The sequence below is a fragment of the Trichosurus vulpecula genome, chromosome 1 (genome assembly GCF_011100635.1).
Source record: "Trichosurus vulpecula isolate mTriVul1 chromosome 1, mTriVul1.pri, whole genome shotgun sequence".
NCBI classification, from domain to species: Eukaryota; Metazoa; Chordata; class Mammalia; order Diprotodontia; family Phalangeridae; genus Trichosurus; species Trichosurus vulpecula.
This window is the reverse complement of record NC_050573.1, coordinates 158,281,547-158,309,412: the sequence shown is the minus strand read 5'-3', so window position 1 is coordinate 158,309,412 and position 27,866 is coordinate 158,281,547. Positions and strand designations below refer to the sequence as shown.

Sequence of the window (27,866 nt, the reverse complement as noted above, 5' to 3'; positions counted from 1 at the left end):
CTTCCTCAAGAAACTTTATACTGTGATTTATTGATCTCACCTCTGTGTTAGATAGCATGGATATTATTATTATTATTGCATTTTACAAATGAGGAATTTAAGATACAGATTCCCAACAAGTCTAGTATCTAAAGAGACATAGAATTCGCTGGTGCTACTTCTCTGGGTGGTTTTAAATGATAATGAGTGGGCAGATTTTTGGGTACATATCACCTGAAACTTAGAACTTAGAATACAGAATTATATTATCGTGCCCATAAGTTCAGTACTTTTATTTGGCATGTTTCTTGGTTGGCTTCCTGTTTATTTTCCTGTTAGCTAGGGAATCAGCTGAAATCATGGTTATGTGGCACAAGAATGCAGCGACTTAAATAAATTCCACCCCAGCTGAATCAGATAACTTCACTCAAGGCCATAACTATACTAAGACATTTGTGGAAATGCCCCATTTGGAGGCACCCCGGATCCACTGGGCTCCCTGACTAAGAGGCTGTGGGAGACACTGAACAGCAGCACTCTGAGGGTTCAGAAATATCCACTGTTAACCCAATATGATGGAGGGACAGTGAACATTTTGCATCCTCCAAGTGCTACTGAAGGGTTTACAAAATATTAAAGATCTTCCCTGTACATTTCCAGGTCTACGTGAATACATATGTCGCTCTTTCTCCTTGGAACAAGGGTCGAGTTCCCAGGACTAAAAAGTCACCTTGCCCTGGTTCCCAGGACTAAAAGTTCACCCTGCGCTTGGCTGATTCCTCTTCCTGGAAGTGTTGGCTGCTCTTCTAGGAACAAACAGAATCCATCCTGTGTCCTTTTGAACATAGACGTTTTGCCATATCAATCACAGATGTTTTGCTCCTTTGGACTCTAGCTCAGTCCAGAGCTGCAACATATCTAGTGCAGTTAGTTACTGGAAGACACGTAAGGCTCTGGCGACAAGCTGATTAATTGGCCCAATGCCTTTTTTGTCTAAAACTGGATATAACCTAGAGAGATCCCCCTGCTCTTGGGAGTTTGCCTGTGGGGAGAATGCTGTGCCCAGGACCTTTTCCCAATCGGGACTCTGAAAGCTGAATCTGGACTCCCCAGCTGCACAACCCAGATGTAAGTGTTCCCCCAATTTGGTGACGTATGTAAATATTTCTGTTATTCTGTTGGGCTTTATCCTTGGATGTATATTTTTATATTTCGTTAATCTTGCTTTATATTGTCCTTGTGTGCAAAATAAATGTTATACTGATTCTAATCTGGTGTGATCACATTCATTATACTGTGCAGTCCGATTCTGAAAATAGTTAAAGCAGCTTCACGTCTCTCCTTAACAATACAGCTACCCAGAGCCTTGCTCTGTTGGCAGCTTAATGACAAGGGGAGCAATCATGACTGCAGTGTTCTCCAACATTCCTATGTGCACCTCCATGCCCAGGGCAGGCAAACAGGTGATTTCATCCATGTAGGAAGCTTCTGGTAAAGCATTTACTCTACCAATTATAGCACCTTCTCTGCACCTTTAGAGTCTTAGAGAGTTGCTAGCAACATTGGGATATGAAGTAGATTGAATGATGTGTCCAGGGTCTTTCAGCCAAGTCTTGAACCCAAGACTTCTTAACTTCCAGGCCAGCTCTTCCTCCCAGCTCTTCATATGTTCTTTATGCTGCCTCTCCTAACATCATAATTTATCATGATAAAAGTATTAATCATGAGAAAATCAACCTGATGATCTAATTAAAATTGTAATCAAGCCAAGAGAAGTAGCCTGGCCTTGTATATAGGGATCTGGCCTAGGAATCAAGAAAACCTGGCTATGACATTGAGATTCACATCCTGCTTCTGACATATTCTAGCCGTCAAGTATAAGTCACTTAAACTCACAGTGGCCCAAATAGCTCTCTAACACTGAAAGTTGCAGAATAGTCATCAAACTTCATTAATAGAGAGAATTTCCACACTGGGAGCTCCCTTTAGCAATGAAATCCCAGGCCTAGGACTCCCCGCACCCCCCTCTGGCCCCCCCCAAAATGAGATGAAAGGCTAATTATAGCTTTTCTTTCTCTTTAACAGTTTATATTTTATCACATTTTATAATTCCAAAGCACTAAACATACATTTTCTCATTCATTCCTCACAATCACCTTATGAGAGGTAGGTAATATAAATAATAACACTAGACCCATTTGGCCTGTAGATAATCAGGAGATCCAGTGACCAATCTAGGTCTTCTAATTCCTTTTCCAGTGCTCTCTTGTCCTGCTGCACATTGTCTTTCTATGTACACATATGTCTTTGGAGTAACCAGACACCTAAGTGGTTACTTTAGCTACTTCTCCAATATGTTCAATCCAGCCAAATTAGGTTTGACATGAAACAGTCAAGATATAATTTTCCAGTAAAGATTTTGATGCCTAGGCATTAAGAATAAAACTATTGCTTCAGTTTTTACCAGATTAACCTAATAATATAAATATTACTGGTGTTACATATATAATAGCAGGTCTTAGGAACAATTATCCAAAATTTTTGCAATTTATCATCACAATCAACATTATCAAATAGAACACATGTATCCTGATCCTTTCTTCCCAGCAGCTTGCAACAGAACAGAAGACATGCATTCCTTTGGTACCTCAGGATGTGTTGACATAGCCTATAGTCAGGCTGGGCCTAAGATTGCTTGAAAGGCAAATGTGTTGGAGAGGCATCTTTGCACACTACCCACAGATAGAAATTAACCTTTACTTTGCAGTAACTCTTGTGATGGCTCTGTTTCTGGCTCTTTCCTCCTTGTTTTGAAGGCTGTGGTATCTTAACTCTAAGATAAGGGTCCTTAACCCAGGATCCACAGATTCCTGAGGGTCTATGGAGATATTTCAGGAAGTCCATAAACTATATCATGAACTTAAAAAAATAACTATTTCAATATAATTGGTTTCCTCTGTAGTTCTGTGTATTTAAAAACATTATTCTGAGAAGGGGTCCATTAGGCTTTACCAGCTGGTTGTTGGGGATGTCCTCAAACCAGAAGTCCTAAGACCTTCTAGGAGAAAAATTCCTCCTAATTTGGTCTGTTTTATTGGAGGCTGATAAATCAGGAGGCAAAGCTGGAAGATAAAGGTTTAATTAACATCAGCTAATGGGCAGCATGGATAGCAACAATGCTAAACAAAGGGAGACTCATACCTATGTAAGGTTTTACACATTCTTAGGGGGACATTACTGGCAAAAAGGTAGCTCAATCAGTGTATCAGGTGAGGCTGCTTGGCCACCTTCCTTATTTGAGAGGCTAAGGAATAGGGGGCAGGATAATTTTGGGACAAATATGTTAAATCTTGGAATTTTAGGCGATACCCAAAAGTAAATGTGTTCCAGTGAGATAAAGTTTGTTTTTTGTTTTTTCTGTGTAGTTAATCTTATTGGAACTTCCTGTTAAGGCAATAAATCTCCAAGTTAGTGGAGTCCTCCCTTCAAGAGAGAATCCGTCTGGCTCATCCTGACTTTGCCAGCCTAAGAGTGTCTATTTATACAACCCTGTATCTCTGTTTCTCTGGCCTCTAAGGTTACTTTTTCTGGGAAGATGTTTTCCTCTATTTCATAGTACATATTTTTTTCCCACTTTTTCCACTCCATCAAAGGGATTTATGCCACAGAAAAGGTTAAGAATGCCTGTTCTAAGAGACGTACCCTGCTTCAAATGACTTTATGCTAAATTGCTATGTTATCATAGACCACAGTCCTTGAACCTGTGTCCTCCAGCCTGCATTGACTTCAGTCTTCCCCCTTTTGCTCACCCCACACATCAGTATCTAATGCTTCCTCAATCAACACTAAGAGTTAGCTCCCAGAGAATACACACCAGGGGTAGGAGCTACTTTCTCTGTTTAGTAAAAATGGTGGAAAGTAGTGTAAAGAACACTGGGTTTGGAATCAGAAGAGTTGGGGGTTCCCATCTTTCCTCCCACATCAGTTCTTCTATCCAGCCAAGTTAGGGCTGACATGAAACAGTCAAGATATAATTTTCCAGTAAAGACTTTAATGCCTAGGTATTACAATAAAACAATTGCTTCAGTTGTTTGACCCTGGGCAAATCACTTAATTTCTCTTGGTTTCTCTACCTAAAACTTGGGGGTAATTATACTCTCCTTTTTAGAGTTGAGATGAAGAAAGCACTTGTAAACTTTAACTTGTTATATGCATGTGAGAGTTACTACTCTCCCTTAGTCTTTGATCTCTTCTGACCTTCATCTACAATTCTACCATCACCCATTGCCGAGTTTCTGAACTGGAAGAGATATAGCTTAACTCCCTGCCTGTCATGTAAATCCCCTTCTCCCTTTTGACATTCCTACATTAATTTGACATTAAGCCTACTTTTGAATAAGTCCAGGGACGAAGAAGGAGCTTTCTATCCACACAACATAGATCACATCATTCCAGAAAACTTGAATTGTTAGGAAGTTCTCCTTTCCATGGAGTCAAAAAAAATTTCATCTCTGTAACTTGATAACTATAATAATAATAACATTTATATAGCATTTTGAGATTTGCAAACCACTTTACATGTGTTAACTAATTTGATGCTCACAACCCTGTGAGGTGGAAGCAATCTTAATCCCCATTTTACAGATGAAAAAATTGAGTCTGAGAGAGGTCAAGTGACTTGCTTAGGTCACCCAGCTAGTGACTTCTACCTAGTTCTTTCTGGAGCCATATGAGCCTTTCAAATACTTGAAGATTATTACCTCACCTCTCCCTACCTAAGACTCTTCTTCACCCCAGTGTCCCTTCACCAGATCATGAAGTAAGATTTGAAATCCTTTCGTGCTGTTTGTCCTCTGGTTGGATTTCACTCTGTCAATATTCCCTTTAAACATGGTATCTAGAACTGACCACAATACTCTAGAAGTGGTCTGGCATGGGCAGAGCAATAGGATTATTGCTTCCTTTTTTTAGACGTTGTTCTAATAATGCAGCTTAAGATTGAATTTGACTTTTTTATTGTCATTTTCTATGTTTAGTCGTTTTTAGTCATTTTTCAGTTGTGTCTGACTCTTCATGACCCCTTTTGGGAGTTTTTTGGAAAAGATACTGGAGTGGTTTGCCATTTCCTTCTCCAGCTCATTTTACAGATGAGGAAACTGAGGTAAACAGCTATATCATGTCTCAGTGCCAGCTTTGGAATATGCTCAGGAATCCATCATACAACCTATTACCCAGGTTTTTCATTTGCTTGGTAGGTCTATAGAAAACTCCCTACCATGATATTCACTTCTATTTCTCCATTCTTTTATCTTCTTCCAAATGTTTTCTTATCATGTTTTACCCTTTACACATTTCCACACATGAATATATTTACCTGAAAGAGTGCTACTCCCCTGTTTCTCTTTCTTCTTACTCCCCCATCCCCACTTTTATGTAATCTGCAATACAACGACACTAGCCTCATGTGTGGAATACTCTCCTTTCTCATCTCCATCTCGTGGCTTCACTGGCTTCCCTCAAGTGCCGGCCAAAATCTCACTTTCTACAAGAAGCCATTCCTGTTCCTCCTTAATGCTAGTGCCTTTTCTACAGCTGGGTGCTGGAGCCAGATCTACTGGCTTGACAGAGGCAATTGTTAAATTTTAAGCATAAGCATTTATATATTGTAAATTGGCAAACACCACAAATTGGGGCTTGATTTATTGTTTTGTTGACTGTCCAGAATCTAGAATGGAAAGTGATAGAGAAAATGTTAATAATGTAGATTCAACATAAAATTATGTCATGGAGCTAGGTGTTAAACATTTACCAGCACACACCTACTTTCCTCTATAGATTCTCTCTAATTTAACCTGTATATATGTTGTTTGTACATGATGTTGTTCAGTCATTTCAGTCATGTCTGACTCTTTGTGACCCCATTTGGAGTTTTCTTGGCAAAGATCCTAGAGTGGTTTGCAGTTTCCTTCTCCGGGAGAAACAATGTTAAGTGACTTGCCCAGGGTCACGCTGCTAGTTAGTGTCTGAGTTTGGATTTGAACTCAGGGATGTAAGTCTTCCTGATTCCAAGCCCAGTGATTTATCCACTGTGCCACCTGGCTGCTTGTACATACGTGTTTTCATATTGTCTCCCCCATTAGATTGGGAGCTTCATGAAAGCCAATTCTATCTTTTGCCTTTCTTTTTATCCCCAGCACTCAGCACAGTACCTGGAACACAATAGATACTTAATAAGTGCTTATTGTCTGACTGACAACTTAAACTCAAATAGCTCTGTGACCTCACCGATTTGGATGTTCTCTCAAACAATGCAGATTATAGTTCATCCAGGCCTGCTCCTCATATGGTATGACTCTTATCCATGCTTTCCCATAAGTTTGCCATTGGAGGGCCACCCGGGATACTGAGAGCTTTTCTTGCTTTCTTTTGATATTGTGAAAATACCAGTAGGATATATATAGGTTATCCAACATGTGCTCTAACCACATAGCTGTCCTATCTTCTTTTTGGTTAAATACTTAATGACATCCTTTAAAAGTCAATTTATATGGAATGTGCAGTCACATAATGTAAAAACACCCAGCAGTTTGTGCTCTTGATTCCAGTCATTCACCTTTGAAGTACATACAATTTTATTTAGTTAGCATTGAAACCGGACACTGAAAACATTAGAAATAGAGACACAAACATCAAGCAGAAGATAAATGATCTTGGACTGTGGAATATCAAGGAGCGATTGGCAGGGAGAGCTTTTCTAAGTATCAATAGAGAAAAGAAATGAAAGAATAAGAAAGCATACATGAAACTACAGAATAAGTCTACATCTGTTCTTGCAAATGTCTGCAGAGAAATGCCTTGAGCATAAAAAAGGAAAACTACTATTCCGTAAATAAATGTATGCAGTGTATCTCCTTTGTTGAGGGATCAAATTTTAAGATGACATAGCCAAAGGCATTTAAATAGACACACACACACACACACACACACACACACACACACACACATATATATTCAGCAGTTCATTCAGACCTTTTATTTAGGGAGATAAGGGAAATTTTGTCAGAAGAATCTGGGCTTCAAGAATGACATTACATGGCATGATAGTGGGGACTCAGTCTCAAGAGGGATATCATTCTGAGCATCCCCTATCATTGAGCTTGGCTATGTTATAGTGAAGCAAAAAAAAAAATCAAGTAGAAGTGCCAAGAATGTATATTTTTGTGGTTTTTTTAGCCCCCGGTTTATTGGTATATTAAAAATACTTCTATGGCTTTCAGGTCTCTAAGTAAGTTTATAAAAATGACAAATATTCTTCCATATTCCCTTTTAATTTCTTTGACTCTTTAGTATGGAACTGTCTCTGCCTTCTTTTTTTATTTGAATGCTGCTTTTAGCTAAGTAACATGATAACATTCCCATGGTTCTTAGTGGGAATGACCTGGAGGGTAAAGAAAATGTTTATCTAAACAGGACTCCACTTTCAATAAAATTAGTGCTTTGACTGAATGGACATCCTCTGAAGAAATCTTTAGAATTTGTGATAATGGAGGCCATGTGACATAATGAAAAGAGTTCTGAATCTGGAATTAGAGTGACGGAGTTCAGATTCTCTTTCTCTTTCATGTTTTTGCATTCTCAGTCAGGTGTCCTTGCTTTGGTGAGACTTGCCACTGCAGATTCAAGTTTCTCTATTCTGCTAATTATTTCTGCTGTGCAGGCCATAAATTCTGCTCTCAGAATTCTCATTTCTCTTTTAAATCACTCAGAACAAAGTGTTGTGGTTTCATGCTGTTCTCAGAATCCACAGATCCTCTGCCTATCAAGTGTTGAATCATTTCCCTTTGTTTTACAGTATGTATTCATAGATTCTGAACCTGTTTATTAGTTGTGGAGGCCATATTTTTCTCTGCTTTTAATGTCTTCTCTGTTGGTTTATCTTATGCTCAGGGTCTTTGAGTGTTCTTCCTTTTGAGATCTTTGATAATTTCTTTCTTTTTTTTCTTTATTTCCCCCTATTGGTCACTTTCTGATTCCCTCCCCTCTGATGATGGGGCTCTCTTGGGGCTGCATCTCAAAGCCTCTCAGCCATCTTTCATGCTGGGCAATTCATAGTTCTCCAGCCAAGGTTTCTGCCCCAAGTGACTTTTTGTGAGACAGAACTTAGCCCAGTAGATAGTGGACTCTTTCAGGCTTAGTGGAGTCCAACCCAACAGCCCTGCACTCAACCCCCATATCCTACCCCATTAAATAGCACGCCTCACATAGTGTCTTGCCTCTTTCCCTCTGTTCCTCTATTCTTTGGCCCAGTAGTAGAGAGCTCTGCCATACTGATGTTATTACAGCTTGAGCAAATTTCTTCCTTTCAGAGTTTGGATCTCTGGGAGGAGTTGGAATCAGGGTAAAGAGTTGAGCTGTATTATAATCTGTACATATGTCATATCCTTGTCCTCTGCTCTCCTACACAACTCTGATGCAGCACAGAATGTACTGTGGCTCTGGCTAGCAAGGACTCAGCAAATTTCTATAACTTGGGGTTCTATAACGATACAGGTATTGAAAAGAATAAGGAAAAAGTCAGGGATACATGCATGTTACATTCTGTTGTAAGCCTGTAGGTCAGGTCAGCTAGTGGGATGATCAGTGGGTTGTAGGAGAAGAGGGGCTGAGTGGGCTTAAGTTATTCATTATTTCATGGAGTTTTTAACCTTCTTTTGGCTCTTGATGTCAGACCCTCGAAACGCTGAAATTGCTTTATCTTTGACACATAGTTTCTGTTTTGGAGAAGTCTGAGTGATTATCATGAGAATCAAAGTCTAGTCATGTTGGTCCTGTGTCCTATAGGTTTGGGTTCAAATCCCACCAATGATACCCATTTCTTATATGACTTTAGACTAGTCATAACCTCCCTGGAACTGATTTTGTAAAATGAGGGGGTTGGATTAGATGGTATCCAAGGACCTTCTAGCTCTAAGATCTCATGTATCCACAACTCAGCATATTTTTATTAGATAGAAACATTTTCTAGGCATTCTTTCTGTAAAATGATTCCTTAGCTCTGTAGCTGATTACACACACACACACACACACACACACACACACACACACACCCTGCAACGCTTCACAATAACTCAAAAGCTACAACCCTTCTGACACACACTTCCACAAGTTAACTTCAGGTCTTTTTTCAAGATAAAATACCATACTTATTCTATATCTTCCAGTGCAGTAAGAAATGTGGGCTAAAGAGGACTGATGTGGCCCTATCCTCTCTGCTCCTTTCCACCAGGACCTTGGAGTAGCAGCCCACCAAATCCTGCTATCTTACCCGCAGCAACTGAACTTTGCCATCCCCTATGGAAACCAGGGCACAGGCCTAACAACAGCCTGAGGCCTTGAATACTGCCACTATTTAATATAGTATCTATGCATTTTTAACCACTTAGCATGAATAATAAGTATTAAATAGCTATTACAACTTAAAATAGCTATTTGATAGCTATTAAAGCTTAAAATGGTTTTTAAAGCTTAAAACTGCAAAGGTATTTAGAATACCACGTGTGTAGGCATACATATATATATATATCTATATGTTGTATATATGTACATACATGTATACATGTAAAACATGCCTCTTCCTTCTCCATAGACATACACACAAAATACCATCACATTAGTTGAATTTTTTTCCTTATCTGAATATTATATTGATATTGTGCCATGCCTACGACAGGCTCCAAGGTTTTATGACTGCTTTTTAAAGGACATTATGAAAATTTGTTTAGATTCTTTTTTTAATATATGACTGAAAAGTATGGGGGTTCTCTATATTTGGATCAACAGGAGAACAAAACCCCCTAAAATGGACAAAACTAATAAAAATGTTTTATCTTACTTGATGATATTCTCCCTCTCCCTCTTTTTTTTTGCTAAAATATAAAAGAAAGCATGTTTTCTGGGAAATGCATTGGGAAGAAATGTAATGGAGCATTTTGATTACAAAGGGTATTTGAAAGCAACTGTAGGATGAAAAAAATTGAAACCTTAAATTTTTCTTCTAGATAATATTAGATTATCAAGATAAAGGAAATACAATGCAAAGAAAGGGAGCCAGACTATGGCTATTGAGAAATAGAATGATCTTTTCATAGAGCTCTTCTTCAGTGATTCTACTTTTGAAAAGAGAATTTCATAGGATTTAAAAATGAAAGCCATGAATTGTGTGGATTCCTCCCATTTGATGAATAGAAGTCAGACAATACATCTGAGCATAAAACTGATAGTTAGAATTCATCAATGGTATAAGGTACTGAGATAAAGCCACAGAGTTAGTGACAAGAAAGGAAATAAAGGGAAAAAACAGCTAATATTAAAAATTATTTTTTAGGATAAAACTAAGTGTCAGGATATCATTTTTACTTTGTCTCCCAGAGATTTAACAGTAGTGCAACGAATGGCTTTTGGTTCACAAGAGGTTGATCTGGTCTGAGACAATTTAATTCAATTCAACATACATTTCTACATACAGTTTCATACAATTCAACATACATTTACTAAGCAAATATTTTATGCAGACCACTGTTCTAGCTGATTGAGATTAAATAAAACATGATCCCTGCCCTCATGGAGTTTATAATAAGAATTAACCAACTCTTCAAGTTCCCAAGTTGATAAGCTTTTTCTAGACTTGCAGGTCAAGGTACCTGTTCCAAATAGCAGAAATTTGGTTAGTTCAAAAAGACTTTTATTCCCCTTCCATAATTGCCATTATCATCACCAGCAGTAAATCTAGAAAAAAAATGTCTGGGAAGCACCCAAAAGCCCATGGTGCTGTAATAGATGTTATACAAAGAAGAACTACAGTCAGTCCTGCTGTGCTGCTTGTTTTGAAAACATGAATTTGTTCCAACACAATTGATATATTAGGGGATGATTTGAGCATAACTAGAATTTCAGGTTTGCATATGCAAGATTTCATTCTAAGATACAGCAAGAGAACACTGAAAACCACTACTTCAGAATAACTCACAGGCTACAGCCCTTCTAATACACACTTCCATAAGTAAATGTCAAGTCTTTTTTCAAGGGAAGATGGCATTTTTATTGTATATCTACCAGTACAATAGGAACTATGGGCTATGGAAGGCTGATCTTTCACCCCCTGCCTGCTACTAGGACTTTGGAGTTGCAGCCCACCCAGTCCTGGCCTTCTCACCTGCAGCAACTCAACTTTGCCATTGCCTGTGGGAAGCAGGGCACAGACCTACCAGCAGCCTAAGGCCTTGGACCCTGCCACTATGAGTGATGCGGTGGATAGAGTGCTGAGGCTGGAGCCAGGAAGACTCATTTTTGTAAATTCAAATCTGGCCTCAGATACTTAACTAGCTGTGTGACCCTGGGCAAGTCACTTAACCCCATTTGCTTTAGTTCCTTATCTGTCAAATGTACTGGAGAAGGAAATGACAGACAACTCTAGTATCTTTGCCAAGAAAACCCCAAATGGGGTCATGAGAAGTCACACACAACTGAACAACTTTAACAAAATCTATGTATTTTTAACCACTTAAAACAGTGCTACCATTTTTATTAGGTTCCTATCTGTTTTTTACATGTCATTGATGAAGTTTGTGAATATTATGCTCCTAACTCTATTTTCCCCATCAGCCCTTTGGTTTTTATAGTAAGATTTTGCATAGTAGGATGACTATGTAAATAACCATTTCTAACCTCTTGGTTCTTACTTAATAAAGCCAAATTGACACAGCCTTCAAAACAATCAGTTCAGTCAAACAATTGGTCAAATCTGTGAAAAGGACAATCAGAGAAACTGGATTGGATGGATGACTATTCAGTCAAATAACCAAACAGGTGTTCTTTTGGTTAGTTTGTCCGCAGACCTCTGACACATTTAGTTCTACGTACTGACTGTGTGATCCTGGGCAAGGACTTAACCGCTCAGTGCTCCAGGTGACTCTCTAAGACTAAGTTATAGAGAATGTTCCAGGCTGCACTGGTAGAAAGCATTTCCTCATCTGGGAATTTCCTGTGAAATGTCCAGTGGAGTCACAGGTCCAATCTCTATCCTTAAACGTCCAGTGGAATCGCAGGTCCAGTCTTTATCCTTATACCTATACAGGAGACATAGCATAAGAGAAGTTTGCTTTTTTTAATCCAAAATTATTATGAAGTCACACTTTGGATTTAACCATATTTGATGGAATTTTTTTTTCTAAAATGAATAACAAATCCTTTTCCTTTTAAACAGAACACATTGAACATAATTTAATCTTTTCCTGATGGCTCTCAGCCATCATCCTCTAGATTCAGCCTGGTAACTGCTCCTTCAGGTGTTACAGCCACAGCAACCCGGAAAGAGAGATTTTTTGCCACCAAAGTCCTTGGCACTGTCAAATAGTTCAATCTCAGAGACTGATAGCATTTCATTGGTGGAAATGGCATCAAAGAAAAGATATTAACATCTGCTTTACCTTGTACCTCAAGAATTCCTGGGATGTGCAACTGAAACCTTCCGTATATGTTGTCATCCCCATTAGAATATAAGCTCCTTGCCTGTATCAGATTGCCTGCTGTCTTGCAGGGGTGGGGAGGAAGGAGAGGAAGGAGGAGAAAATTTAAAACTTATGGAAGTGAATGTTGAAAACTAAAAATAAATAAATCCACTTAAAAAAAAGAATATAATCTCCTTGCCAGCAGGGACTGTCTTATTTTCTCCTATTTTTATCCCTAGCTCTTAGTATAGTGCTTTGCATAAAACAAATGTTTCATAAACACTGCATTCATTCATTCTTGATGATGCTATTATAATTATGGACATCATTAACTTAGCAGTTATGAACGATAGTGCGTTACAATAGAGAAAACATGAGACTTAGAGAGAGGTGGGTTCGAATCCCATTTTCAACACTTTCTTAGCCAGACGAACACAGGCAAGTCACTTAACTTCTCCAAAGATCAGTTTTCTCATTTGTAAAATGGATAGAGTACTTACTGCCTACCGCATAGGATTGATGTAAGGAGCAAATGAGGTCATTAGGCAGTGGTTTTCAACCTCTATGTCATGGACTTTGAAAGTTCAGGGCAGGGGGAGGGAAGGCGGTGACTTAAACGTTATCACAAGAAGTCCACAAACCAGCCTTCCAATCTCAGAAAGGGGCAATCTCATCAAACAACTTAGTGTAACCACAATAGACATGCCTAGTGAATAAATAATATACTTTGCACATATGTTACTGTCTTTTGAAGGGGAAAGGAATAAGTATTTCTATAGCACATGCAATATACCAGGCACTGGGCAAAGCACTTTACAATCATCTCATTTTATCTTCACAACAACCTTGTGAAGTAGGCCCTATTATTATCTCCATTCAGCTGTTGAGGAAAGTGAGACAAAGAGGAGTTAAGTGACTTGCCTAGGGTTACAGGGATAGTACGTATCTGTGGCAGGATTTGAATTTAGGTGTTCCTGACTCCAGGTCCAGTGCTCTGTGCACTATGCCACCTAGATGACTATAGATGAACAAAATGTATATTCTATTTTCTTAAAAAATCCCTGAATTCATATGCTTTCTGTCATATATTCAGTCAATAAATGGAACTATCAGTGTTATTATCATGAGAGTCCATCCATTTTATCGATGTTGAAGAGGAGCCCTCATACTCAAAAACTTTAGGAACTAGTGGTGCAAAGGCATGAGTCACCCTGGGAACCTGAAAATGCTATGTTGATGTTAGCTATTACCCTACTGCAGAAACAACCACTGTGGAATGCAGGGCTGTATGGGAACTCACTCCAATACATAGTCAACTTGTTTCCTACTCATTTGCCTCCTTTTCATAGAAGTGGCATGGAGGAAAATCTCCTCTTCAAACTCAGCATTCCCCAGAGATCTCCTTCATTAGAGGCAGCTAGGTGGAACAGAGGAGTATGGAAGACCCGAGTCCAAATTTGACCTCAGATACTATCTGTGTGACTCTGGGCACATAGTAGGTGCTTAATAAATGCTTCCTTCTTTCCAAACTGAACTCATTATTTCTACCCCCCCCCCACCCTGGCCACAGCCAAATCCTTCTGATGTCCTTAGTTCTTTTAATGGCATATCTTTCATTCACATCACCTTAGATTCCCTCCTCAAATTAGATGCCAAAACCTATGGAATCTGTGTTGGCAATGTCTCATGTCCATCCTTGCCTTTCTGTTTTAACTAACTCCACCCTAATCTAGCCCCTTTGTACTTTTCTCCTGGACTGTTGCAGCGATCTCCTGATATCCCTTCTAACTTAGCCTTCCTCTAATTCATCCTATCCTATGGTGCTAAATTACTCTTCCTAATAGAGAATTCCAATCCAGTTGATTCTTTTCCTCAATAGCTGTAAATAGGTCCCAACGGCCAGCTGAATATAGGCTACTCAGCCTTTAAAACTCCCCTGCCATATTATTGCCCTTTGTGAATTTGATGTTACAGTACTTCTTAGAACAATGTGTGGGGAAGGGAGCTATCTCTTCAATCAACATTTTAATTTACTCCCACTCCATCCGCTATCCTGTCTCATTCAGCAGCATCAGCTTTTCCCAAAGCCGGGGAAATGTGAGAACATCTTTGGTTAATGGGTCTCCTGGAAAGTGAGCACCCTTAAGGAGTAGAGTAATCTCCTCAACCCTAAAGACATTCAGCATTTCCTTGAGCATAACAGCCACTACAGATACTTTATTCATTGGCTTCTCAACCTTCCTGGGCCCATGAAGGTCCTGCTTAGAAAATTCTAGCCCTTCCGGTATTTTCCCAAAGCTGAGATGAATTGTTATTTCTACTACTACTAGTACTACAGTAATTACTCACATTTACATAGTTTTCAAGAGGTTATAAAGTACTTGCATGTAATATCTCATTTAATCCTCATCACAGTCTTCAGAAGTTTGAGTACTATTATCCCTATCATACTGATGAGCATTATGTCGTTCACTGAACTACTGTGGCTTCCTATTGCCTGCAGGATCAGGTACAAAATACTCTGTTTCCAACTCAAAGCCCTTCATAACCTAGCCTACTCCTTCCTTTTCAGTCTTCTTATACCTTAGTCTCTGTTACATACTCTTTGATCCAGAGACACTGACCTCCTTACTGTTCCACGAACAAGACACTCCATCTCTCAGCTCCAGACATTGTCATTGGCTGTCCTGCAAGCATGACAATGCTCTCCCTCCTCTACTTGGACTCTTGACCTTCCTGGCTTCCTTTATGTCCCTTAAATTCCTACCTTCCATAGGAAGCCTTCCAATCTAATCCAATGCAATTAAGGTTTACTAAGCAACTACTTTGGTCCAGGCACTATGCTAAGCATTAGTGATATAATTAATAATAATAACAATGATAATAATAATTATTATTAATAAGAATACTAGGGGAGCAGAACCAGGAGAACTTTGTACACAGTTACAGCCATACTGTGCAGTGACTAACTTCGATAGACTTGGCTCTTCTCAGCAATGCAAGGTTCTAAGACAACTCCAAAAGGCTCATGATGGAAAATGCTATCCACCCCCAGAGAAAGAATTACAGTCTGAACGCAGATCAAAGCATACTATTTGCTCTCTCTCTCTCTCTCTTTTGTTTTGTTTTTTTTTTCTCCTTTCTTATGGTTCGTTCCATTGGTTATAATTCTTCTTTACAACATGACTAATGTGAAAATATGTTTAATATGAATGTATACGTAGAGCCTATTTCAGATTGCATGCAGTCTTGGAGAGGGGGGAAGGAAAGGAGGGGGAGAAAATTTAAAACTCAAAAGCCTGTGGAGCTGAATGTTGTAAACTAAAAATAAATATTTTTTTTTAAAAAAGAAATCAACTGTGGAAAAAAAAAAGACAACCCTTGTCCTCAAGGAACTTACAGTCTGAAAGGGGAAAGAACACAACAAAGAGGCAGAAAGAGAGGGGTGGAGGGAGTACCAGGGAGTACCTAGCATAGGGGCATCTTGTTCCACTGAGTTGAAATCAGGCAGAGTAGCAGATGCCAAGTGGGGTGATCTGAGGGTCTAGTTTCTGTCCTCTAGAAAGGAAGGCCAGTGCCTTCCTGTTAGATTAAGCTAAGTTAGTTTTAGATTTGGATTCGTACTGGCAATAAGGCACACTCACAACAGAACAAAATTTTTTATTGAAAGACAGGGGAAATACCCTGTTAACCCCGCAACCACATTATTTAACAATTCCTGCTACACAGTTAACGTAGAGACACCAACAAAGGACACACACAACATACAACATATATACGTTCACCACCTACACCAAAGCTTTTCCTAAGCTGGAGAACCCCGTCTTTTACAGCCACCTTGGTGAGTCCCTTCTGAACGTACCCCCAGGTGAAGCATCCTCCCCATGGGTGAGGTTCCAATGTGCCTGTCCCGCGTGGTGACTTTTATAGGGTCCTGAACAAAGAAAGTTTTCCCCGCCAGAGAGAGGAGCCACCCCCGCACCTCCCCCCATTCCTAAGAACTGGCTCTTCAGGAGTGTTTAGGAGTTATTTCCTATCTTTTGTCTTAGGAGTTTCTCCAAGCAGGAGAGTCTGCAAAAGAGGCAGGGAACTTGACGCATGGGTGCTGAGCTTACGCTGTAATATGGAGGATCTTCTCTAATGATTTATCATTCACTTCCCTCTGTTAATTATTCCTATTTATCCTGTAACTTGATGTATGTATATACATATATACACACACATATATACATATGTATATATATACATATATACATAGGCATATATATGCACTTATGTGTATGTATTTGTTTGCATGTTGTCTCTCCTTTAAAATTAAGCAGCCTCCATCACAGATGACTTTTCTATGTATTTGGTCCCCATATGTCCTGACATTTATTGGGCATATGTCTTTCTGTTTGATGCCTTGTTTGATGTTGACACTCTGAAGACTGTCATGGAATGTTGTGCCACATTAACATATTCAAGGAATCTCCTCTTTTGAAGGAGAGACTTTAAAACTGCAATTTGCTCTACTAAGTGAAATACTTTGCTGTGATCAGCCAGTAGACACAATAAAATCTAAAATTTTAAATACCTTTCAATCAACTATGTGACTCTGAAAAAAAGATCTCCTGTAGAAAACTACCTATAAAAGTCGATTTTCTCTCTCCTCCTGGTTTCATTAACTATGCAATGTGGACAAAAACCATTCTAAAAATATTTCCTAGAGATTATAAAGAACTTATGAGTCAATAGCTCCTAATGTCTTCTTAATCACTATTGTTGTTAATGTCACTGTCTGCGACATTTTATCTTCCTTGAGAATTTTTTCCTCTTTGAACTAGCTTCAGAATCAATCTTTGATTTAAAATTGTATTGTTCCTAGCACAGTTTTCTTCTCTGCGTGTTTGGTCACTTCAATCCACTCTCACCCGTTTCCTCTTTCTTCATTTCCACTTCTATTTTTCTCACATAAAACCTTGGCTGCTGAGGTGGTAGAGTCCAGATGAGTTGGTTCCATTATTTCCGTTGATGAGAATATTGTGACCTTGGCCAAATGACAACCTCTCTGGGCCTGACTTTCCTTCTCTGTAAAATGAAAGGGTTGGATTCAATGGCTTTTAAAGTCCTTTCCAGTGCTAAATCTATTATCTGTGTATGAATAGATCATTATATCTACTCCATTTTGTGTCTGTTTGTTGCTTTCCATTTTTATCTACAGATACCCTTGGGATGATTTGGCTTACCTGGGTCTCACAACAAGCTTTTTTGTTGTAGTCTCATTTTGTCCCTCATTGCTTTTTCTGTTTCCTGAGAAAATACTCCTCAAATTCTTTTATTAGCCTTTGTAATATTTTGTATTTTTACAAAATTTACTCCAAGTCACCATTGCTCTTAGCCACTGTGTGTCTCAGCTTAGCAAGGACATCAGATGTTTGATGCCTGCAGTAGTTGTGGGGTTCCTTTGGCCTTCTCATTATGGCACCTTTTTTTTGTTTTGACAGGACCTGTGATGTCTTCTGAGTAAATTAAGAACTTCTTGTCTCACTCTCTACAATTTCTGATCATCAGTTTACCTGGGGCACTGCTAGTTTAGGTAAGTTGCCCAGGGATACGCAGCCAATATGTATCACAGGTGAGACTTGAACATGTCTCCCTGACTCCAAGGCCAGCTCTCTATCTACTATGCATTCAGCCTCTCATACACTGCGAATCCAAGTCAACGACCTCACTTTTTTCCCATTTCTTATTTTTTTCCTTTCTTTTTTTTATTAAATTTATTTATTTAACATATTTAGTACTCAGCATTGATTTTCACAAGAGTTTGAATTACAAATTTTCTCCCCATTTCTACCCTCCCCCCCACTCCAAGATGACGTATATTCTGGTTGCCCTGTTCCCCATTCAGCCCTCCCTTCTGTCACCCCACTCCCCTCCCATCCCCTTTTCCCTTCCTTTCTTGTAGGGCAAGATAAATTTCTACACCCCAGTGCCTGTGTATCTTATTTTCTAGTTGCATGCAAAAACTTTTTTGTTGTTGTTTTTGAACATCTGTTTTTAAAACGTTAAGTTACAAATTCTCTCCCTTCTTCCCTTCCCACCCACCCTCCCTAAGAAGTCAAGCAATTCAACATAGGCCACATGTGTATCATTATGTATAACCCTTCCACAATACTCATGTTGTGAAAGACTAACTATATTTTGCTCCTTCCCAACCCATCCCCCTTTATTGAATTTTCTCCCTTGACCCTGTCCCCTTTCCAAAGTATTTGTTTTTGATTACCTCCACCCCCATCTGCCCTCCCCTCCATCATCCCCCCCTTTTTTATCTTCTTTCCTCTTCTTTCCTGTGGGGTAAAATACCCAATTGAGTACCTATGGTATTCCCTCCTCAGGCCAAATTTGATGAGAGCAAGATTCACTCATTCCCCCCTCACCTGCCCTCTCCCCTCCTCCCACAGAACTGCTTCCTCTTGCCACCTTTATGGGAGATAATCCACCCCATTCTATCTCTCCCTATCTCCCTCTCTCAATATATTCCTCTCTCATCCCTTAATTTGATTTTATTTCTGTTAGATATCTTCCCTTCATCTTCAACTCACCCTGTGCCCTCTCTCTCTCTCTCTCTCTCTCTCTCTCTCTCTCTCTCTCTCTCTCTCTCTCTCTCTGTATATATATATATATATATATATATATGTATATATACACACACACATACATATATACATACATGCACATTTACATATATATATATATGTACATAAACATATATGTATGTATATTCCTTTCAGCTACTATGATATTGAGGTCTCATGAATCATACACAGCATCTTTCTATGTAGGAATGTATACAAAACAGTTCAACTTTAGTAAGTCCCTTGCAATTTCTTTTTCTTGTTCTTTTTCTTGATTACATTTTTATGCTTCTCTTGATTCTTGTGTTTGAAAGTCAAATTTTCTATTCAGCTCTGGTCTTTTCACTGAGAAAGCTTGAAAGTCCTCTGTTTTATTGAAAGTCCATATTTTGCCTTGGAGCATGATACTCAGTTTTGCTGGGTAGGTGATTCTTGGTTTTAATCCTAGCTCCATTGACCTCCGGAATATCGTATTCCAAGCCCTTCGATCTCTTAATGTAGAAACTTCCAGATCTTGGATTATTCTGATTGTGTTTCCACAATACTCAAATTGTTTCTTTCTGGCTGCTTGCAGTATTTTCTCCTTGATCTGGGAGCTCTGGAATTTGGCGACAATATTCCTAGGAGATTTCTTTTCGGGATCTATTTGAGGAGGCAATCAGTGGATTCTTTCAATTTCTATTTTGCCCTGTAGCTCTAGAATATCAGGGCAGTTCTCCTTGATAATTTCTTGAAAGATGATATCTAGGCTCTTTTTTTTGATCATGGCTTTCAGGTAGTCCAATAATTTTTAAATTGTCTCTCCTGGATCTATTTTCCAGGTCAGTGGTTTTTCTAAGGAGATATTTCACATTGTCTTCCATTTTTTCATTCCTTTGGTTCTGTTTTATAATATCTTGATTTCTCATAAAGTCGCTAGCTTCCACTTGCTCCAATCTAATTTTTAAGGTAGTATTTTCTTCAGTGGTCTTTTGGAACTCCTTTTCCACTTGACTAATTCTTCCTTTCAAGGCATTCTTCTCCTCATTGGCTTTTTGGAGCTCTTTTGCCATTTGAGTTAGTCTATTTTTTAAGGTGTTATTTTCTTCAGTGTATTTTTCAGTATTTTTTTGGGTCTCCTTCAGCAAGTCATTGACTTGTTTTTCGTGGTTTTCTCGCATCCTTCTCATTTCTCTTCCCAATTTTTCCTCTTCTTCTCTAACTTGCTTTTCCAAATCCTTTTTGAGCTCTTCCATGGCCTGAGACCAGTTCATGTTTTTCTTGGAGGCTTTTGGTGTAGGCTCTTGCACTTTGTCGACTTCTTCTGGCTGTATGTTTTGGTGTTCTTTGTCACCAAAGAAAGAATCCAAAGTCTGAGACTGAATTTGGGGGCGTTTTCGCTACCTGGCCATATTCCCAGCCAACTAACTTGACCCTTGAGTTTTTCATCGGGGTATGACTGCACGTAGACTAAAGAGTTCTATGTTCCACGTTTGGGGGGGATGCGCCAACTCTGTCACACCAGCACTCCTCCTTCCCCAAGAACCCCCAACCCAGACTGGGCTTAGATCTTCAGCAGGCTGTGCACTCCTGCTCTGATCTGCCACTTAATTCCTCCCACCAGGTGGACCTGGGGCCAGAAGCAACAGCAGCTGTAGCTGCCCCACCTCCACTGCCCCGGGGGTGGTGGCCAAACCGCCCCCCAGAATTCGCTCCCTATTTCTTATTTTTTAAAAAGTAAATAGCATGTTTACTTAGGGTCATGTTAGTGCTGACTTTATGAACACAGATTTCGAAAGATGACAAAGCCCTCAGCAACGCTATAATCCAATCTTTATGCAAAAGATGATGTACTAGAATATGCACATGCCAAACAATTGTCATCAGCCTCTGAAGACCTCCAAAGAGCGGGAACCCACCACCCCTCATTCCACTTTTGAACAGCTCTAATTGTTAGGAAATGTTTCCTAACATTGAGCCTCAGTTGACCTTTTCACCAGTTGCACTCCATTACTCCTGGATCTGCCCTTTGGGGCTAAAGAGAAAGCCCCTCCATCTGACTGCCTTTTAAATAATGATCAAGTGCCCCTAGAGTCAGTCTTCCACTCTCCAGATTCGGTATTGCCACTGCCTTCAACCAAACTTCCTATGACATGGTGTAGTGGTAGACTGATATTTATTGGATAGGGACAGTCAATTGTGGGTCCCTTGCCTTCCTTTCACCCTTTTTCTCAGGTCCTGGAGATACCTTGGCCACTATGGGGCTTTAAGTATAAAAGGCTTAGCCCAGAGGGGAAAAGTCAATCAAAAGAATACTGATAAGCTTTCACTGCCTGAGGGAAATGCCAAATCCGATGGTTGCCAGATTGTGGAGCTTTTTTCAGAGAACACTAAGTTGGTTGATTAACATGAGACTCTACCAGATGTGCTCCTGGGCTCTTCTTTTCTGGTGATTGTGGAGACAGAGAGAAATAATTTTAATACTTGAAAACAACAACAATATTTGAACTACATTCTTTTAAATGTGTTTTTTAAAAACTCCTAATTAATAAAGTGGATTTTAATTTAATTTTATGGTCCATGAGCGCCTTTTGCATTTTAAAACCTCAAACCTGAGTGAATTAGTCTAAGCCTAATTTAGGCTTAGCCTTATGAATTGTGGAACACCCTCCACCATCCTATTTGCCCTTCTCTGGACACTCTCCAGTTTGTCAGTGTCCTTATAAACTGGAACTGAACCGAACAGAATATTTTAGGTGAAGTCCAATGAGGGCAGAGTATAGTGGATTTATTACCTCTTAATTCCTGGAAGCTTCCTCAATTTGGACATTCATTTCCTGTTGGTACTTTTTATTCTGCCATTTCTTTGACAGAGAAAGCAGAAGCAAACTAAGAATTAGCCAGCTCTGCTTTCTCTCTGGTGTTAGTTATCATTGTCCCATCACCCCCAGCAAATATCTTCCTTTTTCTCCCAATACAGAGAAGAAACCTTTTCTGTGGCCCTTAGCTTTCCACACCAGCCTCAGCTCATTTTGAACTTTAGCACTCCTAAAACTATTTTATAAGACTTTTTACAAGACTAAGAGGCTGTATGAGATTGTTGCACATGAAAAATTATTTTTCTGTCTCTCTAATGTATTTTGTCTATGAAAGCTTCAATTAGAATCCTAATCTTTGTTTAGGGTTATTTTTCTACCTTCTGAACCTGTGCTTAATCGTAATAAAACCTAGAGTTTATCTCCATAATTTCTGCATTGTGATAGGCTTATTTAGCAATAGTAACCAACTATGTGAACTCAGTGAGAGATATTTTTCCCTTAACACCAGTGACAGGAATTATTGGTCATGTCTGGCTCCCACTACATTTTCTAGGTTCCTAGTCATTTAGTTGAACCAGTAGATGCATCAGACTTGCCTGGTTATCTGGCTCAATCATTGCACTCCTCTCTAGTCTTTCCAGCATGGGTAGCCAAACACTATTTAAAACATTAAGTTCAGATCTGTATCCCCAAAAGATCATAAAAATGGGAAAAGGACCTACATGTATAAAAATATTTATAGCAGCTCTTTTTGTGGTGGCAAAGAATTGGAAATTAAGGGGATGTCCATCAACTGGGGAACGGCTGAACAAGTTGTGGTATATGAATACTATTGTGCTATAAGAAATGAGGAGCAGTCAGATTTCAGAAAAATCTGGAAAGATTTACATGAACTGATGTTGAATGAAATGAGCAGAACCAGGAGAACATTGTACACAGTAACAGCAACACTGTGCAAGAATTAACTATGATAGATTTACCTCTTCTCAGAAATACAATGATCCAAGACAATTCGAAAAGACTCATGATGGGAAATACTGTCCACATCCAGAGAAAGAACTGCTTTAGTCTAAATGCAGATCAAGGCATACTATTTTAATTTTCTTTGATTTTTTTCTTATTTTTTTCTTTCGTTCTGTTTCTTCTTTCACAACATGACTAATGTGGGAGTGTATTTAACATAGGCATACATATATAACTTTATTGGATAGCTTGCTGTCTTGGGGAGGGAGGAGAAATTTGGAAATCCAAATCTTATACAAATTAAAGTTAGAAACATTCTTTACGTGTAATTGGAAAAAATAAAATACTATTACATAAAAATAAAACATTCAGTTCAAACTAAATGGAGGCTAATATCTGAAGAGTTGGAAGAGATCTTAGAGGTAATTTACTTCAAACCCCCATTTTACAAATGAGAAAACTAAGGCTTAGAGAAGTTGTCCAAGGTCACACAGATAATGAATGGCAATACTTAAATTCAAATATGGGTCCTTTGACTTAAAATCCAACATGTTTTCTACTGCATCATTCTTAAATAGACCACTGATACCTTCCCAATTGTGACAATATGGAGCCATGAACAATGAGAATTCAATACAATTCAATTCACCAAGTGCTTATTAAACACCTGTCATGTGCCAGGCGCTAGGAATACAAAGTCAAAAACAAAGTTCTGTGGCCTGAAGGAACTTCTATTCTATTCAAGGAAAAACAGCAAGATCCCAAGATAAATAAATAGAAAATATATAGAAAATAAATAGAAAGTAATTTCTGGGAGACATCAAAAGAGAACTAATGACTGGGTGGGGGATCATGAAAGTCTTCATGTGGGAGGTAGCACCTGAACTATGCTTTGAAGGAAACTAGAATTTCTAAAAAGCACTGGTGAAGAGGGTTGTTCCCAGGATGAGCTACAGCCTGTAGAAAGCCAAAGAGGAAGGATATTGAATGGTATCTTTGAAGAACCATGTGTATACCAGTTTGTCTGAAATATGGAGTGTGTGAGGGGGAGTAATAAAAAATCAATCTGCAAAGATATAGGTTAGAACCAGATTCTAAAGAGCTCTTAACAGGGGTATGTTGGTAAATGTGTAACTATAAAAAGTGCCACCCAACATCCTTTTAAGTATAATCTGCATTATTAACGGGTAGATAAGTGGCACAGTGGATAGAGTGCCCAGCCTGGAGTCAGGAAGATTCATCTGGCCTCAGACACTAACTAGCTGTGTGACCCTGAGCAAATCACTTAACCCTTTTTGCCTCAAGGAAATCGCAAACCCTTCCAGTATCTTTGCCGAGAAAACCTCAAATGGGGTCATAAAGAATCAGACATGACTGAAAATGATGGAACAACCAGCATTATTAGCAATTTCTCCATCACTTTCTTAAGTCTAAGTAAAATTATAAACCAAGCCCTGGTTTGTAGGGTTTGTGGATTTCTAAGGTGAAAATGCACACGCTAAAAATTTAACAATGTCTCTCAAAGCCTGCTCAGTCTGTCTCCAACATACCTGGGGCTCTAAGTGTCAGTTTGTAGAGCAACATGGAGTCCCCGAAATTACTTAAGCAATGGAGTTATGTGGTCAGATTTGTGCTTTAGGAATCTCAATTTGCTAGGTGTGGTGGAACATGTGCATAACCCATACTGCCCGGGGAAGCTGAGGCTGGTGGATAGCTTGAGCTTAGGAGTGGTGAACCAAAGCCCATCAGAAGTGTAGTCTAAATCCATCACCAACGTGCTTTGCACCCCCAAAATGGAAGGCTACCAGGCTGCCTAAGGATGGGTGAACCAGTCCAGATTGGAAAAAATGCTACAGGTCAAAACTTCCATGCCAATCTGTATCGGCATCAGGTCTGTGAATGGCTGCTACTTTTCCTGCTTGAACAAAATGGGGAGATCTCCCTCAAAAAACAAAAACAAAAAACAACCATGTATCAATTTGACAATTTTGTGCATAATGCATTGGAGGAGGGAAGAGACCGGATGCAGGGAATCTAATTAGGAGGCTATTGTAACAATCTAGGTGAGAGGTAATAAAGGCCTGGACTAGGGTGGCTATGTGGAACAGGTTCACTCAAGCCTGCCTGTGGAGGCATATTTGATAGTACTTGCCAATTGATTAAATATATGGTGCTGAAGGAGAAGGAACAATGGAGTATAGGATCAAGTTTTATCTAAAACAGTTTACCCGAATTGTGTCACCTGACTGGGCTTCCCTGAAACTCCTGATCCCAAAGTTGAATGCCTCCAAAGGGTCATTGGTATACCTGTCCCTAACAACAGCCTGATAAAGCCAGCATATGCTTTTATTCCCTCTGGAACGTTATTGAATTTTGAAATGGAACACTTAGGCTGTGGCAAAATTGCTGCAGCCGGATGTACCAATGAAACTATCACTGTGCCATATGTGGTCACTGCTGGGCTACAAACTGGGCAGTCATTCCCTGCAGCTCCTGCAGCTGTCTGACCAGCCCTCAGAGAACCTCCATCAGATCCTCTAGGGGGAGGGGAGGCTGAACTCTTCCTAAATCCCATGATTTCCAAGGCAGTTTGCTCCTCTCTTTGACACAACCTAGTGAAAACAAAATTGTTCAGAGGTGATGTCAAGAATGAAGTCACTGTCAACTTGGTAACTTTGTCAGATCCCTTTGCTATTCCTAGGATCCAGAGCTGAATAGGACCTCAGAGACCTCTAATCCAATCCTCTCAAATGACAGGTGAGGAAACTGAAGTCTGAGGAGGTTAACTAGATTAACCTTGGTTAAGGTTAACAAAGTTAACAATTGACCAAGATCAAATAGGAAGTTTTGTGCCCCAGACTTTGTCCAGCTTAGCAGCAGAACACAAGTCACTAGACTTCCATGAGGGCAGTACACCCACTGACACGAAGGGAAAGACATCTAAGAATGACCAAAACCAATAGCCACCCTATTCCTTTGTGATGAAGTCAGTCCCACCTGTGTGGACTCTCCTTCTTCCACCACCATAAAGTGAGCCTGGGCAAGGGACAACCTCTCAGTGCTCTAGACAACCCTCTAAAATTATGAGAGTATCTCCCAGAGGTTTCCTCACCTGATAGCTCCTTATAACTGTGTAATTGGGTCCTATTTATTTCCTCAACAATATTACTAGCCTGGTCTCAAATAATAGCAGTGAAAGCCTGCCTATGCTTGCTTTTGTAAGCTAGATGAGGATAGCCCTATCATGGGAGAGATGATGATAGACAGCTATTGACTCTAGGTCATCTATCCTGCTTTTCTTGTACTAACGATATCAAGTAAGTATTAAGTATCTCCTATATTTAATATAACTAATATACTTAATAATACATATTAAGTGAGATAAATGTATAAAGTGCTCAGCCTAGTAGTTGCACACAGTAGGTACTTAATAAATGCTTATTTCCTTCCTTCCCTACATATATAACACTGAATTAGGCCAGTGTAGAAGATACAAAGATAAATATCATGTGGTTCCCACATTCAAGAAACTTACAATCTATTAAAATACACAAAATGGCTTAAATAATTTTTGTTTTGTTTTTGTTCCATACTTCTATATTTGTGAGAGTTCCCTACATTGATATTTCATTGGCATAGGGAACTCCCAAATGAGGAAATTCTCTCTACCATTGTAGTTTGGTATCTTCTTTGAAATTCTGTAGTCTGAGAGATGCCTGAGGACCTGGGAGTTAAGTGACTTTCCATGGCCACGCAGCCAGTATGTGTTAGAGGCAGGGCTTGAAACCAGGCGTTCTGACTCCAAGGAGAGCTCTATCCAGTATGCCTGGCTCTTAAAAATAAAAAAAAAATCGTAATACAAAAAAGAAAGAGAGGAACAAAGTACTCTTTGAGATTGGGATGGAAGACTGTTTCTGCCAAGAGAGTGCAACAGTAGAGAATAAAGCACAAATATTAGAAGCCGTAGACCCTCAAAGAGACCCCTACAATACAAAGAAATGATGGGTAGGTGATAAGTGTGGCCATGGGACCAGGGAGAGAATTTAGTCACACCTTTTGGTATGAAAATATGAAGGATGTATAATTTTCTCATTGGGAGGGGGAACTCCTGGTGTGAGAATGCCTCCCTCCCCATCACTAGATGATCACCTTCTAAATAATAAGTCCTAGAGAAATGCCTCAAGTACTGAGAGGTTAAGCTAAGAATCATATATTTTATAAGTGTCTGAGGTACCAGTCAGACTCAGGGTTTATAACAATCTGAAGTATTAAAGTATATAGAGCCATAGAATTAGAGGTGGAAGGGATTCTTGAGGCCATCTGGTCCAACCCTCTAATTTTACAGGTACTAAGATCCAACCAGAGAGGTTATGACTTGTCCAAGGTTGCACAAATGGTAAAAAGGTGGAACCAAAATTTGAACCCAGGTCCTCTGAATTACACACATTAGTTGACAAATCAATAAGCCAACAAGCATTAAGTACCTACTTGTTACATGCCAAATACTCTGCTAAGCACTGAGAATACGAGACAAAGGTACAAATGGCCCCTGCCCTCAAGAAGTTTATATTCTAATGGGAGAGACAATATGCAAGCAACTAGGTACATACAAGATATATAAAGGGGAAACTGGAGGTAATCTCAGAAAACAGACCCCAGTATTAAGGGAAATGGGAAAAGGCTTCTTGTAGAAGGTAGTATTTTATCTGAGATGATAATTCAAGGATCTTTATTCAGGAATCATTAGAACAGCTGTGGGAACACTATGGTGCGACATCAGTAATAATAGTTTCTCTTTATGCTTATATTTTTAACTTTATGTTTTTTCCTTTTAATTTAGAAATGAATGAAATGTGGGAAGATAAGCAAAAAAAATTTATTTGGGTCATGAGTATATAGTGACTATGTCTCTACAAAAAGCATCAGGCTAACACCACCGATGTTCAGGGTACCCACATTTGCAGCTGAGCCATCCATAGACCAGAAGATGGCATCACTGCAGT

The 27,866-nt window shown here is 39.3% G+C and overlaps 1 protein-coding gene across 1 annotated transcript in view; it reads left to right on the top strand.

Annotated features, from left to right (window-relative positions):
- The first annotated feature begins 848 nt into the window (after positions 1 to 848).
- NECAB1 (N-terminal EF-hand calcium binding protein 1) overlaps positions 849 to 27,866 on the top strand; it is a 288,957-nt gene continuing 261,939 nt past the window's right edge. Inside the window, exons 1-2 of the mRNA XM_036764554.1 lie at positions 849 to 1,107; positions 17,972 to 18,063. The gene's annotated coding sequence lies outside the window, so the exon portion shown is untranslated. The remainder of the gene's footprint in view (positions 1,108 to 17,971; positions 18,064 to 27,866) is intronic.